This window comes from Eretmochelys imbricata, chromosome 2 (genome assembly GCF_965152235.1).
Source record: "Eretmochelys imbricata isolate rEreImb1 chromosome 2, rEreImb1.hap1, whole genome shotgun sequence".
NCBI classification, from domain to species: Eukaryota; Metazoa; Chordata; order Testudines; family Cheloniidae; genus Eretmochelys; species Eretmochelys imbricata.
The window spans coordinates 10,909,499-10,926,736 of NC_135573.1; the positions used below are offsets into that span (position 1 = coordinate 10,909,499).

The 17,238-nt window shown below is 39.6% G+C and overlaps 1 protein-coding gene across 2 annotated transcripts in view; it reads left to right on the top strand.

Annotated features, from left to right (window-relative positions):
* The window catches only part of TRAPPC9 (trafficking protein particle complex subunit 9), an 816,338-nt gene that overhangs the window by 534,976 nt on the left and 264,124 nt on the right, over window positions 1-17,238 (top strand). The gene's annotated exons all lie outside the window — the stretch shown is intronic.

Genomic DNA, 17,238 nt, shown 5'->3' on the forward strand with positions numbered 1-17,238 from the left:
TGAATATCTGAATTAATTGACTGTTTAAATTTGCTGTCTTGCTGATTTGACACCAAATTAATTATGCTTTAATTAATCAACTGCTTACTCATCACTTACCTGTATACCATCCATACTTACCATTCTAGCTGTCTTGATGGTTACTTTGTTTAGTTATATTACAGTGAGGGGGACAGAATCAGGAAGGAGGGAAACAAGGTGGAAGTCAACAGTGGAAAATTAACAAAAAATGAGTTTTAGAAGGGATTTGAAAAAGTGTGAGTTTACCTGGAAGGGCCAGGAAGGAGGCACAGGGGAACTAGCACTATAAATGTACTAGATCTTTGCTGAAATGGAAAGAGTTACTGAAGTATCATGGGGAGCCTTTGATTCAGAAACAGTCATTTTTGCCTACTTTGTGGTTCTTTAGACTATTTCGCCCTCATTCTTTATTATCAAGGATTTTTCTGTGAAAATAAGTTGTCTCTTACTCATTGCAAGCAAAAGAGAATTCTTTTCAGCAAATCCAAAATTAAAAAAACCCCAGTATCATGTCCTGTTGTTTTAAGAGCAGAGAGATTTTGGTCCTATAAATTACACTTTACGCAAAAATGTATGGTATCACTTAATTTATCTTAATATCTGCCATATACTAGCTTAATCCTTGGTGTTATGAGTTTTGTTCTATTCTGAATTCTTCCATACTATACTTAGATTAGGGCAGAGTGTCCTATTGTTAAATAATTACCCTGGTTGCTACTTAATAAGTTAGTAAAGGTAAACTTTCCTCCACTGCTGACACTCATTGTCCTAAGTATTCTTTGATCACCAGTCAGTTGATTTTTGTTTGTGGCTCTTTTCTCTGTCTATTGGGTGGTCAGTTTCTTTCTTGGAGGAAGCATGGGGAGGCAGAACCCTTTTCATTTAATTACTGCCTTTGACTCCAGCTTCTTATCTTTCTAAAGATATCTTCTCCTGCCTACCTAGTCTCTGCATTATGTTCTACATTGTGTTCTGTCCTCATAGCTGAAGAAATTTTGAGAAAAATAGTGTATGCATTATTATATATTACAAATACATTTCTGAACAAAAATGTGTATTAGACTGTAAAAGTACTAAGTACTAAGCACTTGCTTAAGTATCTTGATGAATTTAGGCCTTAGTAATGTTCTCCTGAGAGATTTTGCTGTTGCAGAAAGAGATCTTTCAAGCAGAAGTGTGGCCTTCTAAATTGAAAAGCAGCTTTTTAAAAACTGTAACAGGTGGAGCAGAATTTTGTATTTTTATTATCAAGAAAAATGTATATCAAACTACAAGTATCTTCTGTAGTTATCAAACAAGGTGAGAGGTCTAGGTCAAAGCATGCCTCTCAAGCACTTGTCCTGGCTTACTTCTGTTTAACACCAATTATATGCCTGTGTAAATCCATAGATTTCAGTAAAGTTTCCAGTAGAGCTAAGGAGGTGTTAGTACCATTATACAAGGCACTGGTGATACCTCATCTGGAATACTGTGTGCAGTTCCGGCCTCCCATGTTTAAGAAGGATGAATTCAAACTGGAACAGGTATGGAGAAGAGCTACTAGGATGATCCGAGAATGGAAAACCTGTCTTATGAAAGGAGACTCAAAGAGCTTGGCTTGTTTAGCCCAACCAAAAGAAGGCTGAGGGGAGATATGATTGCTCTCTATAAATATATCAGAGGGATAAATACCAGGGAGGAAGAGGAATTATTTAAGCTCAGTACCAATATGGACACAAGAACAAATGGACACAAACTGGCCAGCAGGAAGTTTAGACTTGAAATTAAATGAAGGTGTCTAACCATCAGAGGAGTGAAATTCTGGAACAGCCTTCCAAGGGAAGCAGTGGGGGCAAAATACCTATCTGGCTTCAAGATTAAACTCGATAAGTTTATGGAGGAGATGGTATGATGGGATAATATGATTTTGGCAATGAATTGATCTTTAAATATTCATGATAAATAGGCCCAATGGCCGGTGATGGGATGGGATCTGAGTTACTATAGAGAATTCTTTCCTGGGTATCTGGTTGGTGAATCTTGCCCACATGCTCAGGGTTCAGTTAATCACCATATTTGGGGTCGGGAAAGAATTTTCCTCTAGGGCAAATTGGAAGAGGCTGTCAAGGTTCCTTCCCCACTCTGAACTCTAGGGTACAGATGTGGGGACCTGCATGAAAACCTCCTAAGCTTACTTTTACCAGCTTAGGTTAAAACTTCCCCAAGGTACAAACTGTCTTACCTTTTGCCCTTGGACTTTTGCTGCCACCACCAAAAGTCTAACCGGTATTATATTATTAGGAAAGAGTCCATTTGGAAACGTCTTTTCCCCCAAAATCCTCCCAAATCTTAGACCCCTTTCCTGTGGAAGGTTTGATAAAAATCCTGACCAATTTGCATAGGTGACCACAGACCCAAACCCTTGGATCTTAAGAACAATGAAAAAGCATTCAGTTTCTTAAAAGAAGAATTTTAATAGAAGAAAGAGTAAAAAGAATCACCTCTGTAAAGTCAGAATGGTAAATACCTTACAGGGTAATTAGATTCAAAACATAGAGAATCCCTCTAGGCAAAACCTTAAGTTACAAAAAGACACAAAAACGGGAATATCCATTCCATTCAGCACAGCTTATTCTCTCAGCCATTTAAAGAAATCAGAATCTAACGCGTATCTAGCTAGATTACTTACTAAGTTCTAAGTCTCCATTCCTGTTCTGTCCCCAGCAAAAGCATCACAGAGAGAGAGAGAGAGAGAGAGAGCTTTGTTGCTTCCTCCCCCCAGCTTTTGAAGTATCTTGTCTCCTCATTGGTCATTTTGGTTACGTGCCAGTGAGGTTACCTTTAGCTTCTTAGCTCTTTACAGGTGAAAGGGTTTTTCCTCTAGCCAGGAGGGATTTTAAAGGTGTTTACCCTTCCCTTTATATTTATGACAGAGGCCCTGGGGGTTTTTCACCTTCCTCTGCAGCATGGGGCACGGGTCACTTGCTGGAGGATTCTCTGCACCTTGAAGTCTTTAAACCATGATTTGAGGACTTCAATAGCTCAGACATAGGTGAGAGGTTTATTGGAGGAGTGGGTGGGTGAGATTCTGTGGCCTGCATTGTGCAGGAGGTCAGACTCGATGATCATAATGGTCCATTCTGACCTAATGTCTGAGTCTATGAATATAAAAGAATGTCTCAAAGGTCCAGTCAACATAAAGTATTGAAAATTTAAGAAGACATACCATGAACACAATATCTTCCGTTCGTATTCTTTTGCTTCTCATTTCCCACAGCTTCTAGATCCTTATTATGCTGCAAAGATCGCTCTCTGACACACACACACACCTCTTTTAATGTATCTTTGCAATTTTTTTAAACATGTGGAAAAAGAACTGGGAAATATCTTGTGTTACAACTGCTGGTGAATCACATTTTTTCAAATATTTGTGTTAATCATAATATTAGGGTACACCACTGTTGTTCCTTAAAGTATCAGGTGCAGCTAATTTTACTTTCATGATCCTATAGGGAAAATACTTTAAAGTAGTTCTTCTCATTTAGGTAATTGTTCTTTTCCACAAGTATTTTTCAATAGAACAGTGTAATTGGAAAAAAAATCAGCTCTTGGTATCACTGAATACCTGCATGTACCATATCTCTGCTCCAAAGGAGAGCATTACTATAAGGGATGGTGAGTAAGCTGTGATTTATTTGTGAAATTCCTAGAGGGCAAAGCTACATAATGCTCTTGAAGCTGCACATTGAGGTGTAATACCATATCTTAATATATTTGGCAAATTAAAATTTCAAGCCACAAAAAAAAAATATAGGGAAGAGAAAGCAAATATTTTCCTTGGGAAATTATGGAACATTTAGAGGCAAGTAACAAATAGGTCAGCCTTCTTTTCTAATACATCACTGTGAGCAAGTGGTTTCCATTATTTCTGCCATGAATATTTTATTGTGGAAGATATTTTAAACATGATTTTACTTAAATGTTCAAATACAGTACTATGAGTGTGTGGTGGTTGTACCATGAAAAATGTGACAGTGTAAGAAATGGCATAATGGATTTTCATATTTGCATCTTGGTGATTTCCAGATTAAATTGGCTCAGCTGATAACTAAAAAGAAATTCTTGCTAATTGTCAGTTCTCAAGCTCCCCTGGAGATCTCGATGTCAAGTCTTGTTCTTTCTGGCTCCTATCACTAAAGTTCTGCAATCAATAACTTAACAGTTCTTTGCATGACAAAGGAGCCAGAAGAAGTTCAGCATAGTTTCCCAGAGCGGTTTTAGCTATTTAGGGCTAATAGGCATACAAAGGCAGCAAAATAAGAAGATATGACTCAGAATTCCTGTTGAATAAGAAGATAACATTTTTACACATAAAACTTGAAAGGCCTCATCTGAACAAAAGTTATATTGTCTTCAAAGGACAATATTTTGTTACTACATAGCAATGTAGGAGTGTTTCCCAAATGTTTGGACCTAGCCAGCCTCTTCTAGAACAAGACATATTTTGTGACTTCTAACCCCAAACATGAGCAGTCAAGTATGGAGTTTTGGAATTAGTTGCTCTCAGACATCATCAGCCACGTCATTGATACTGTGTGTTGTTTGACGAAGGGCTACCTGCAGGCCAATTTTGATACCGTCTATTGCACAGAGAAGGAAATATAGTTTTGTACAATGCTATGTGGCTTACACTGCTATGCAATTGGTAGAAGGATCGAATGGGCCAAACGGGAGGAGGGGTGGCACTCTATGTCAAAAATGGAATTACCTCTTTTTGGGTCACTGACCATTTGGAAAAAAATGATCTTGAATGCTTATGGATCAATGTGCTAACAGATAAAAGCACAAGCTGGAGTATTAGTTGGTGTCTGCTACAGACCATCAAATCAATGTAGAGAAGAAACTGACTGTCTCCTTACGCAACTATCTATAATGTGTAGGGGGGGAAAACTACGTGATTATGGGGTTCTTCAGTTTGAGTGACATATGCTGGTAGTCTCATGCTACCAGTACTACTCCAACATCCTTTGAATTTCTAAACAGTACAGGTGACAATTTCCTAACTCAAAAAGTGTTGCATCCAACATGGGTGAATTCTGTATTAGATGTTGCCCTGACAGATAAAGAGGAACTAATCACAGAACTAAAAAATAATGGTAGCTTAGGTACAACTGATCAGGACTCGATCACATTTATAATGTGCAAGTAGAATAAAGTCCAGACCAGTAATATGTATATAATTGGTGCTTTACTAGGGCCAGTTTCAAAAGGTGAAAACAATTGTGAACAAAATCAGCTTGGATGAAGAATTTAATCAGAAGAATGTGAATAATAAATGGAAATCATTTAAGAACACGTTATTCATTGCCAAAGTAGCCACTATCAAGGAAGAAGGTTGTACTGTTTTAAAAAAAGTCTGTACTGATTTACAGAAGAAGTGAAAGCAGCTATACAATTTTTAAAAAATAACAAATGGAAGAAAGGGGAAGTTGATAGTGATGAATATAAATCAAAAGATAGGAACTGTAGAAAATTGATAAGGGAAGCAGAGGGCCACAAGACAAAATCTGTGGCCAGTGGAATTGAGGACAATAAGGAGCTTTTTAACTATATTAGGGAAAAAAATCCTATTGTATTGGTCTGTTACTAGATGGAAGTGGTAGGATCATCAATGATAATGTAGAAAAGGCAGAAGTGTTCAATAAATATTTTTCTTCTGCATTTGGAGAAAAAAACAGATGATTCGGTTTCCTCACATGGTGGTGGTGGCACTCTTTCCATTCCTCTAATATCTGTGGACGATGTTCTAGAGAAGCTACTAAAGTTAAACATTTTTAGATGAGCAGTTTCAGATAACTTGCATCCCAGAGATTTAACAGAGCTGGCTGAGAGCTCACTGGACTGCTAATGTTGATTTTCAATAAGTTTTGGAGCATTGGGGAAGTTCCAGAGGCTAGAAGGAAGCTGATGGTTCAATTTTTAAAAAGAGGAAATGGGATTGATCCAGGGATTGATCCTGTCAGCCTGACATCAATCCCAGGCAAAATAATTGACTGGCTGATATGGGACTCGATTAATACGAATTAAAGGAGGGCAATATAATTAATGTAAATCAACATAGGTTTATGAAAAATAGATTCTGTCAAACTAACTTGGTATTTTTTAATGAGATTACAAGTTGGGTTGATAAAGGCAATAGTGTTGACACAATATACTTAGACTTCTGTAAGGCATTTGACTTGGTACCACATGACATTTTGATTAAAATCTAGAATGATATAAAATTAACATGGCACATATTAAGTGGATTGAAAACTGGCTAACTGGTAGGTCTCAAACTGTAATTGTGAGCAGGAAATCATGTTTGATCAGGTGTGTTTTCAGTGGGGTCCCACAGGGATCAGTTCTTTGCTCTACACAATTTACCATTTTTATCATATTTATTGGAAGAAGACAGAAAATCACCACAGATAAAGTTTGCAAATGACACAAAAATTGGGGGAGTGGTAAATAAAGAAGAAGAAAGGTCACTGTTACAAAGCAGTCTGGATAACTTTGTAAACTGGGCACAAGCAAACAATATGCATTTTAATATGGCTAAATATAAATGTATAAATCTAGGAGCAAGGAACGTAGGCCATATTTACAGAAGGAGGGACTCGATCCTGGAAAGCAGTGACTCTCAAAGATTTGGGAATCACTGTGAATAATCAGCTAAACATGAGCTCCTGAGGCTATGGCCCACAAAACTAATGTGATCATGGGAAGCATGAACAGAGGAATCTCGAGGAGAAGAGATTTGGTGATGGTGCAACTACTGCTGGAATACTGTGTCTAGTTCTGGTGTACACAATTCAAGAAGGACGTTGATAAATTGGAGAGGGTTCAGTGAGGAGCGGTGAGAATAACTGAAGGATTAGAAAACATGCCTTATAGTGTTAGACTCAAGGAGCTCAGTCTATTTAGTTTACCAGAGAGACGGCTAAAGGGTGACTTGATTACAGTCTTTAAGTATCTACATGGGCAACAAATATTTAATAATGGGCTCTTCAATCTAGCAGAGAAAGGTATAATGTGCTCCAGTGTCTGGAAGTTGAAGCTAGATAAATTCAGACTGGAAATAAGGCATAAGTTTTTAACAGTGAGAGTTATTTACCAAGATTCATAGAATCATAGAATATCAGGGTTGGAAGGGACCTCAGGAGGTCATCTAGTCCAACCCCCTGCTCAAAGCAGGACCAATCCCCAATTAAATCATTCATGGTGATTCATGGTGAATTCTCCGTCATTGACAACTTTTAAATCTAACCAGGATGGGCAGGAATGGTGCCCCAGCCTCTGTTTGTCAGAAGCTGGGAATGAGCAATAGGGGATGGATCACTTGATGTTTACCTGTTCTGTTCATTCCCTCTGGGGCACCTGGCACTGGATACTGTTGGAAGACAGGATACTGGGCTACGTGGACCTTTGGTCTGACCCAGTAGGGCCATTCTTATGTTCTAAGAGTGGTTGTTTTTCTAAGGGAATTTATTTTATTTTATTTCAGGGAAGTTCTATGGCCTGTGCTATACAGGTGGTCAGACTATCTGATCGCAGTGATCCCTTCTGGCCTCGTAATCTATGAAATGTTAAATAACGTGCCCAAAAGGTGTTCCTTGTGACATTGCCAGTTTAGGGAATCAAATTTTGATTTTTCAAGGCTTCAGGTTTTCTCAGGAAGAAACATCCTCAGGCTTATCTTTAAGCTCCAGATGTTTGGTTTCAGAATGTTGCAATAACTGCAAAGGTTGCATCATCCGAGCAGCCAGCATGTAAGAACATACTGTGCTGTAATTTGGAAGCAACCAGTGTTACACGATATATGTCATCTCATTTCTTCTTTCTGAGTTTCCATTTAACAACTTACTACTTTCTGTTTCACAAAATGATCCATCCCTTGGCAAGAACTCAACTCCAGCAAAGGCTGAATGACGTGTAATGCGTCATCTGAGACACAGCAATGCCCTCATCTTAGCTGTATTCTCTGACAACTGGCTGGTGTTCCAGTTCGGTGACGGATTTTGTAACAGCCTGCAAGAATGAATTTTTGCATCATGTATATAACAAGTACTTACTGTAACTTGTACTGTTTTGAATAAGGTAATTACCAACTACACTCACAATGTTGTAGGATTAGTACTGTTACAAAAGCAGAGACTCTAGCAGTCTGCTGAACGTTCTCACATCCTGCACTGTTTGACAATGAAATGATTTTCAGGTTACAAATATAGTGGCTTTAATGGGACCTCTCCTTCTTTTCACGGTCACACTGGACAGCACCATCCTTACACATTCCGTGGGCATCATCTTCGACTCAGCCCTCTCTACCGCTCCTCACATGCAGCCTGTACCTAAATTTTGCTGGTTCTTCCTGCATAATAGCTCTAAAATCTAGCGTTTGCTATCCACCCACACAGCTAAAACTTGAGGCCTTACTCATCTTGGCCCAGGCCTTCATCAACTTGCACCTCAACTATGGCAACATCCTGGCCCTACTCTTATCCATTTAAACACTGTTGCAAATATTATTTTCCAAAGTCATTGCTTTGACCATGTCACTTCTTTTTCTACGTTCCCTCCACTGGGTCCCCCCTTTTTCCATGACATCAAATAGAAATTACTTGTCTTCACTTTCAAGCCTTTAATGGCCTATCCCCAACTATTTGTCAACTTGCTTACATTATCATGATGTCAGCTCCCTTTTCTGCTCTGCCAATGGTGAGAGCCTTCATTGTCCACTTTAAAAAATTTCAAACAAGCACCTTTGTGCTTTCTTTCTCCCATGCTCTCCTATACACTTTGGAGAGCTCTCTATAAACTTCTGCAAAGTCATCTCACGATCCTCATTCATATCCCTCTCTTGTCCATGATGTCTAAGAAAAACTTGGCAACACTTAGGCAGCTGTTTTGCTGAGACTACTGTCTATCAGGTTAACTGGTATTGTCTAATAATTTGCTCATCCTTCCCTTGTCGGTCCTTACCCATTTGTTTTTTCTTGTCTTATACTGGATTGTAAGTTTTTTGGGGCAGGTCTTTCTGTTATGTTTTTGCATACAGAACAGTGCTTAGCAGAGTGGGGCTTTGGTCCATGACTAAGCCTCCTAGATGTACTGCAATACAGATAATAAGAATATGTCTGATTTAAACTAAACTGTACAGTGTGATATTATCAGTTTATTGGAGTGTAGGAACCAATCCTCTACTGGTGTCCAAGGGATGGTCTTTTCTGTTTGACTTCTCTAATTCTATGGCTCAAGATTATTATAATAATTGAGGTTTACTGTCTTTAATATTGAAGGTGATGGTGGAGAGTTTTTTCTGTTACTTAAAAAAAAAAAAAGGCTTTGTATCAATTGACTTCCTATTTACTTAGTTCCCAAGTTAGCTTCCAAGATCTCACATATCATGACGTATGGCACAGCAACTCTATCCCATGCAGTTGAATTTTTCTGTGATTTATTATGGTACCTTATAAAGTTATAGGAAATAACTCAAAATTGATGCTTGTCATTACAATACAGATGTCCCTTTAATCTGACACATTTTGCTAGGAATTTTTGGGTGGTTGTTTATTACCTTAATCCTCCCAAGGAAACCCTTCCATTTTGACTTCTTCCAAGGCAATTTGCTATTCAGACTCTGAGCTGTCCAGTCAACATCTGATTTATAAACTATTTGACCTTAAAAAGAAAAGGAGTACTTGTGGCACCTTAGAGACTAACCAATTTATTTGAGCATGAGCTTTCGTGAGCTACAGCTCACTTCATCAGATGCATACCGTGGAAACTGCAGCAGACTTTATATATACACAGAGAATATGAAACAATACCTCCTCCCACCCCACTGTCCTGCTGGTAATAGCTTATCTAAAGTAATCTTCAGGTTAGGCCATTTCCAGCACAAATCCAGGTTTTCTCACCCTCCACCCCCCCACACAAATTCACTCTCCTGCTGGTGATAGCCCATCCAAAGTGACAACTCTTTACACAATGTGCATGATAATGAAGTTAGGCCATTTCCTGCACAAATCCAGGTTCTCTCACTCCCTCACCCCCCTCCAAAAACCCACCCCCATACACACACAAACTCACTCTCCTGCTGGTAATAGCTCATCCAAAACTGACCACTCTCCAAGTTTAAATCCAAGTTAAACCAGAACATCGGGGGGGGGGGGGTAGGAAAAAACAAGAGGAAATAGGCTACCTTGCATAATGACTTAGCCACTCCCAGTCTCTATTTAAGCCTAAATTAATAGTATCCAATTTGCAAATGAATTCCAATTCAGCAGTTTCTCGCTGGAGTCTGGATTTGAAGTTTTTTTGTTTTAAGATAGCGACCTTCATGTCTGTGATTGCGTGACCAGAGAGATTGAAGTGTTCTCCGACTGGTTTATGAATGTTATAATTCTTGACATCTGATTTGTGTCCATTTATTCTTTTACGTAGAGACTGTCCAGTTTGACCAATGTACATGGCAGAGGGGCATTGCTGGCACATGATGGCATAAATCACATTGGTGGATGTGCAGGTGAACGAGCCTCTGATAGTGTGGCTGATGTTACCTTAGTTACAGCAGCATCCAGTAGCTTCCTTTTCCATTTAAGTTGGTATCACATTTTAGTAATATCTGCTTTGGCAATGTGTAGTGGCAATCCCTTGACTACTTTACTATTGCCTAGTGACTTATTTTTATCACCTTGCAATGATGCAGAATAAGAATGGGTCTTTTCCTTATTTTGCAAAGTTAATTTACTATGTAAGAAGAAGTTGTAACTATACCATATAGATTTGAACATTTTAAATATAACCTGAGGTAGGCCAAGAGCTTCAGTTTCTGGCAAAGAGTGGGGTGGGGAATGTACAATAGAAAGTTTTTGTTTTAACCCCCTGTTTAGTGACTGCATTTGGAGTTAACTGGAGGATTATTTCAGATTACCTAAGGATAAGCAAAAAAGAGGAAATAAGTTGAAGCCAATTAATTTTTAAGTTTGATATTTTTGGAACTCTGCAGCCTCTAGGATTTTGATGCTTTTCAAAAGGCTTTAGGCTGTAAAAGCTCTTTCAAATGATAGCTTAGTTTAGTTGGGGATTGGTCCTGCTTTGAGCAGGGGGTTGGACTAGATGACCTCCTGAGGTCCCTTCCAACCCTGATATTCTATGATTCTATGATTAGGGCTTACTGGAAATGAAAAAAACAATCCTCTGGGGGTTTGCATGCAATTTCTGAGTGTGACAATCACGGATTAGAAAGGTCACTTAAATGTGGATCATGTAATGGTCATAATTTTTTGAATTTATATATTCAGCAGTTATACACAGAATAGATATCATTTAATTACAGTGAGCTAATTAGTAATATATTTTGGAGGTTTTAACAATGAGAAAAGAATGTTGCAAAGGGTTGAGAAGGAGAGCACAGAATGTGTCTGATTAACTTGGGGTTTACTTTCCAGAAATTGGTAACCAACGATCCCTGCAGAAACTGACAAAGAGGATACCTTTGATAATGGTTATTACAACTGGTGTAGCCTATTGCTGATTCTAAATGGGACTTGAACAGCCTGTTGTAAGGATTACAACTGTTAACTTCAGGGAAGGAATTGAACTTAAAATAAATATGTATGTGAAAGTATTGTATATATAATGGTATGTGAAGCTGCTGCATGTGATTAATTATGTTCTTTTACTAAACCAGAGAACAAAACTGATTTACTGTTGCCGTGGAAATTTAAAGGGTAAATTCTCAGTTAAGTTTCTGTTTTACTCCTTAAATTAATGTGAGGTTAATGCCTAAGATTTTATAAGTGTTTATTCACATCTTTAATTCTAAAGAATAACTAATTGTTTTAAAAAGAGCTCAATCTGGGGATTCTTCCTTTATACAGTAAATTAAATCCATCTTGCTCTCCATTTCTCCTCTTACTGATTTGAAGCTTTGCTCCAGAACAGAGCCAGCTTTTCTGGTTATACAAAGCTTATAGCCACAGAGAAAATGTAAAAGGAGAATAAGGAGACAGAGAGAGAGAAAGAACTTCTAGCTCTTTTACTTGAAAAGAACCTTCAAATTATAATCTGTGCAAACCAATCCCTTGGGCTGAAAGTTTATCACTTGATTTTCCAAAAGATCAGTGGGTTATTCACAGTCCCTTCACAGCACCTAGATCCAGAGTTTGGGGTCCAGAAAAAGCGTGTCCATACAACCTTCATTTTTTTTTCCTTTTGAAGACTCTAGATCAGCTTCACAGTTGGAGGACGTAGTGCCATGTGAGCTTCCTTTGACAGCACTGGAGCCATTCCAAGATCCAACCAGCTAGCTGCCTGCAGCTTAACCAGCTTCTCTGCTGAGCAGTCAGTGTGACCTTTGACCAAAAGAAGAGGCAGCTCAGTAGCAGGGGTAGTATGATGCAGTGGACTGAGACCAGATAATCCCAGCTGTGACTGTACCTTCCTCAGTCGTCTTTGTCTAGTTATGGAGGATGCAAATTTCAAATCTGGTGCCCAAAATTAGGCACCAAATTCAAAATTTTCAGATTTAGGTGCTTAAATTTATACACCTATATTTGGAAAAGTTGGCCTTAACCTTTCTGTTTTCATATCTGAAAAGTGGAGGAAATAACATTTACCTGCCTTACAGAGGGGTTTTGGTAATTAAGTAGTTTGTAAATTGCTAGATAAATCCTAAAATGAACCAGAATACACACAGATTCCAGAATCCAACTATATTTGACTTCTGAAAATATTGGCAACTATCCACAGGCTCCAAGACAGGCATTGGGGCTCCAGTTCTTCTATAGCAAAGGTTGCGGGGAAGGGAGGGTTTGCGGGTAGGACGTAAAGATCTGAGAACACTCATTTTACATAAATTATTATTGGTAAAATGGTAGCATCCACAGCATGCTAGTCACTGGCCAAACATAATGAGAAAAAGCCCCTAGCCCAAAGAGCTCACCATCTAAGATGACAAGCAACAGATGATCTTGATGAAGGGTGGGGAGAAGGAAAAAATATACAACAACGAATATTTTTTAAGATAAATATCAGCTTTCCCTGACTTGCCTAATCTCTTGTAGAGATCACAGTAGAAATGGGTGTCAAGGAGAAATTTAAATGGGAGAAGTTGACAAACACTGATTCAAGCCTGCCAGTGTTGGTGTAAGGCAGAAAGTTCCTCTAAACTAGAGCAAGTGGTAACAGCCCTCCAGCGTAGTCTGCCAGCTGACACTGGCTGGACTATAGCAGCACTCCAGATACACACCCTTTGCCTGGCCTAAGGGAATTGGGTCTAGAAGCTGGAGACAGTGGGTGTGCCATACGGGGAATCCGCCTCACCAGCCAGAGCTCTGGTATGCCTGTCCTCCACTGGCTAAAGATCCCTTATGAACTGTATGCAGGAGTGAATTTCTAAAGTGTTGTAGTATTATTTGTAAAATATAGCTAAAAATCTAACGTTGCAACAAAAGAAGCAAACAGAAACCATGGCATTGTTTTGAAAATTGTCACTAACTAATTACAAGAAGCTAGATGCTGGTATATTGACCTGGTTTTAATAGTCATCATTATTGCATTTTAAATGTTACAGAACAGTAAATTGATTGATCGATTATTTTTATACATGGATCAATTTAACATTTCTTTCACATTTGGAAGGAACTGATCTTTTGACCTCCAGACACTTTGGAACTTGCATGTTTAGTAAATTAATATCTGCTTTTCCAAAGCAATAAGCTATCTTGTTTGTACTCCAGATCTCTTGCTTTTTCTGGAGAGACATTTTTATAATGGCATTATTACTGTTAATTTATATAGGTGCTTTGCAAACAGTATGAAAACAGGGTCTCTTCCCTGAAGTGCTTACAGATCCATCGCTTCAGATGCTCAGACATCACAGTGATGGGCATGATCTAAGAACCAGAAGAGAATTCAGAGCCATCCTCTTGCCTGGATAGCAACATAGTAATATATTGCCTTTTTTGTTAGCAACCAGTTATTGTACTCAGCTCTGATAGCTACCTTACTTTTTGGTGCAGTGTCTGACAAAAATATCTTTCCATTAGTGCTAGATTTTAAATGTTATCCTCTTTGCATGCTGAGAGTTGGCACAGCTTGTAGATTTCAAGTACCTGTTGGATGGGAAACCAAAAAGTACTAAGCTTACAATGAGATCTTAAGTATTTCAGCTGGGTTTTATCAGCACTGACGTATCTTCTCTCTGATTTGACACTGGAGAGAGATCTTTCTCTCTAACACATTCGACCCACAGACACTCCCTCTTTTCCCCTCTCCCCTTCCACCGCTTTGGACAAAGGAGAGCTACTCCTGTTTGTGTTCTCTCATTCACTGTACTGAAGCAGTACTACATTCCCATTGATTAAGTAGGGAATAATTCAGTGGTGATCCCCTGTTAAACATTCTGCACTACAAGAGCCTGAATTTGCTGCTGACATGAGGAAACTCTGATGTTTTTCTGTTGGAAATTACCCAAACTCTCTTTCCTCTCGGGCAGCTATGATTATTCAGACAGCTTTTACAAAAGAATAAAATGTTAAGGGAATAATTTAACAACCCTTGCAACTTGGCTGATATATCTCATGCATCTGATTTAGCAAAAATGAAATGTAAAGTTTAAAATCCTACCTTTTAAATACTATTTAGCTCTTGTATAGCATTTCCAAGCGATTTACAGATTTTGACTAATTGAAACTCACAATATCTCTGTGAGGTCAGTAGGTATTTCCACATTTTACAGATGGATAAACTGAGGCACATTTGCCCTAGGCCAAAGAATGAATTAGTGTGGACACCTAGATTATATATAATTTATGAACTACTGCCTCCCATTCCTGAGTTCAGGTCAGCTTCCATACAGAAAATAGAGAAAAAATTGCTATGCTGATTTATATGATGCTCCAGGTAAGTATGATACACAGGTATCCCCAACTAAACCCACTACCCTCCAAAACTATATGGTAAGAGGAAGATAGCTGCAGAGGAGAGTTTAGTATAATTCTCCACTGTAGGGAGTGCCATCACCCCCAGAAAGCCATTCTTGAAATCTTATCAGCATTAGACACTTAATCAGCAGTACCACTATTCTGGGTTGTACTTTCGGAAATGGGAAACATAACAGCAACTGGGGCATATGGCAACCAGCATGGTGATGATTCCGCATGCCAGACTTCATATGCAGTGCCTACAGCTGTGGTTCAGCTTGGTTTACAGACTGAAGAGGAGCAATTTGGACAAACCCCTGTCCGTGCCCACCAGGATCAAGAACTCACTGGACTGGTGGAAAAACCCAGCCAATGCCTGCAAAGGGATCCCCTTTTTTCAGGCACCGCCGTCATTGCTCCTTACCACTGATGCAAACCTCATAGGATAGGGCATGCATTTAAACGGTCTCAAAAAACAAGGCAAATGGTCAGCTGCGGAGATATCCTACATATCAATCTCCTCGAGATGAGAGCAGTCAGGAATGCCTGTGCCCATTTCCTCCCACCAATAACAGGATCACAGATAATGATCCTCATGGACAATATAGCCTGCATGTATTATATCAACCATCAGGGAGGAACCAGATTGCCCTCTCTATGCACAGAGGCAATGTAATTATGGAATTTCTATGTAATTATGGAATTGCCCTCTCTATGCACAGAGGCAATGGAATTATGGAATCTCTGACAACATCACCTTGTCTGCGACTTACCTCCTGGACACACAAAATGCAGTAGCGGACAAGATCAGTCTCACATTCCCACATGACCACAAGTGGGAGATGCATCTGTTAGTACTTCATGACTTGTTCATACAGTGGGGAACACCATCCACAGACCTGTTCACCGCTTACAGGAACAAGAACTGTCCACGATACTGTTCCAGGGCGAGGATCAGACAGCACTCTCTGGACAGTGCTCTCCTCCTCCCATGGGACATGGGCCTTCTTTATGCCTTCCCTTCATTTCCCCTTCTGCTGAAGATCTTGCTAAAGATAAAGAGGGACAGAGCTCACATAATTCTGATTGCTCCCACATGGCCGAGACAGACCTGGTACCCTTACTTGACGCAGCTCGTGATGTGCCCACCGATCCATCTCCCTTCTGGCCACTCCAAACCTTCTCACTCAGGACAAGTGGTGTACCATACATCCCAACTTGGGGGTCCTCCTCCTCAACGCATGGCTCCTATGTGGTTCCAGCACCTAGAGAGCTCACACTCAAAAGAAGTACAAGAGGTTCTTCTGCACAGTAAAAAGTCTTCCACATGGCACACTTACCTGCAGAAATGGTCCATATTTCAGATTTGGTGCACGTCCCTTCAAAGCTCTCCAGTGTCGGCAACTTTGCCACATATTCTGACCCTTAAAAAATAAGGTTAGCCCTGAGCTCTAAGGGTCCACCTAGAAGCTATTACAGCATTTCACCAACCCAGAGACAGGTCCTCAGCGCTATTGCACCCGACCACTAAAAGGTTCCTTAAGGGAATAACAAATCTCTTCCCTCAAGCTTGACTTCCTACTGCCTTGTGGGACCAAAGCTTAGTGCTGAAAGGGCTGACTAGGCCCCCCTTCGAACCTATGGCCACCTGTTCGATAGCATACCTATAGATGAAAACAGTGTTTCTGATTGCAGTTACCTTGGCTAAAAGAATAGTGGAAATAGCAGCTCTGATGGCGCATTCCCTATGCTCAGTGTTCTTCCCTATTAAGGTTACACTTATGCCACATCCAAGATTCATCCTTAAACTGATCTCCTCATTTTACGTAAATCAGTCTATTCACCTTCCCATCTTCTACCCCACTCCTCACCGAGACAGTAGGGAGGCCATTCTGCATAACCTAGACGTTAGGAGAGCCCTTGCATTCTACCTCGAAAGGCCTTCAAGAGCTCCCTTCCTCTCTATGGCAGAAAGGTCTATGGACTCAGTAATATCAGCCCAAAGACTCTCCAAGTGGGTCTCAAAATGCATCAGACAGTGTTACGAAATTCTTAACATGAACTCTCTGCATCAATCTGTACACATTCCACTCGGTCAATCTCTTCATCTGTCACCTTCTTTAAGAATGTCCTCCTCTCAGATATCTGCAGAGTGGCGATGTGGGCATCAGTCCACACATTCACAGAACATTATTCAATCATTGGGGATGCTGTCTCTGGCTTTGGCTCCACAGTACTTTAACCTGTGCTAAGCCAAATCCAAAGTCCC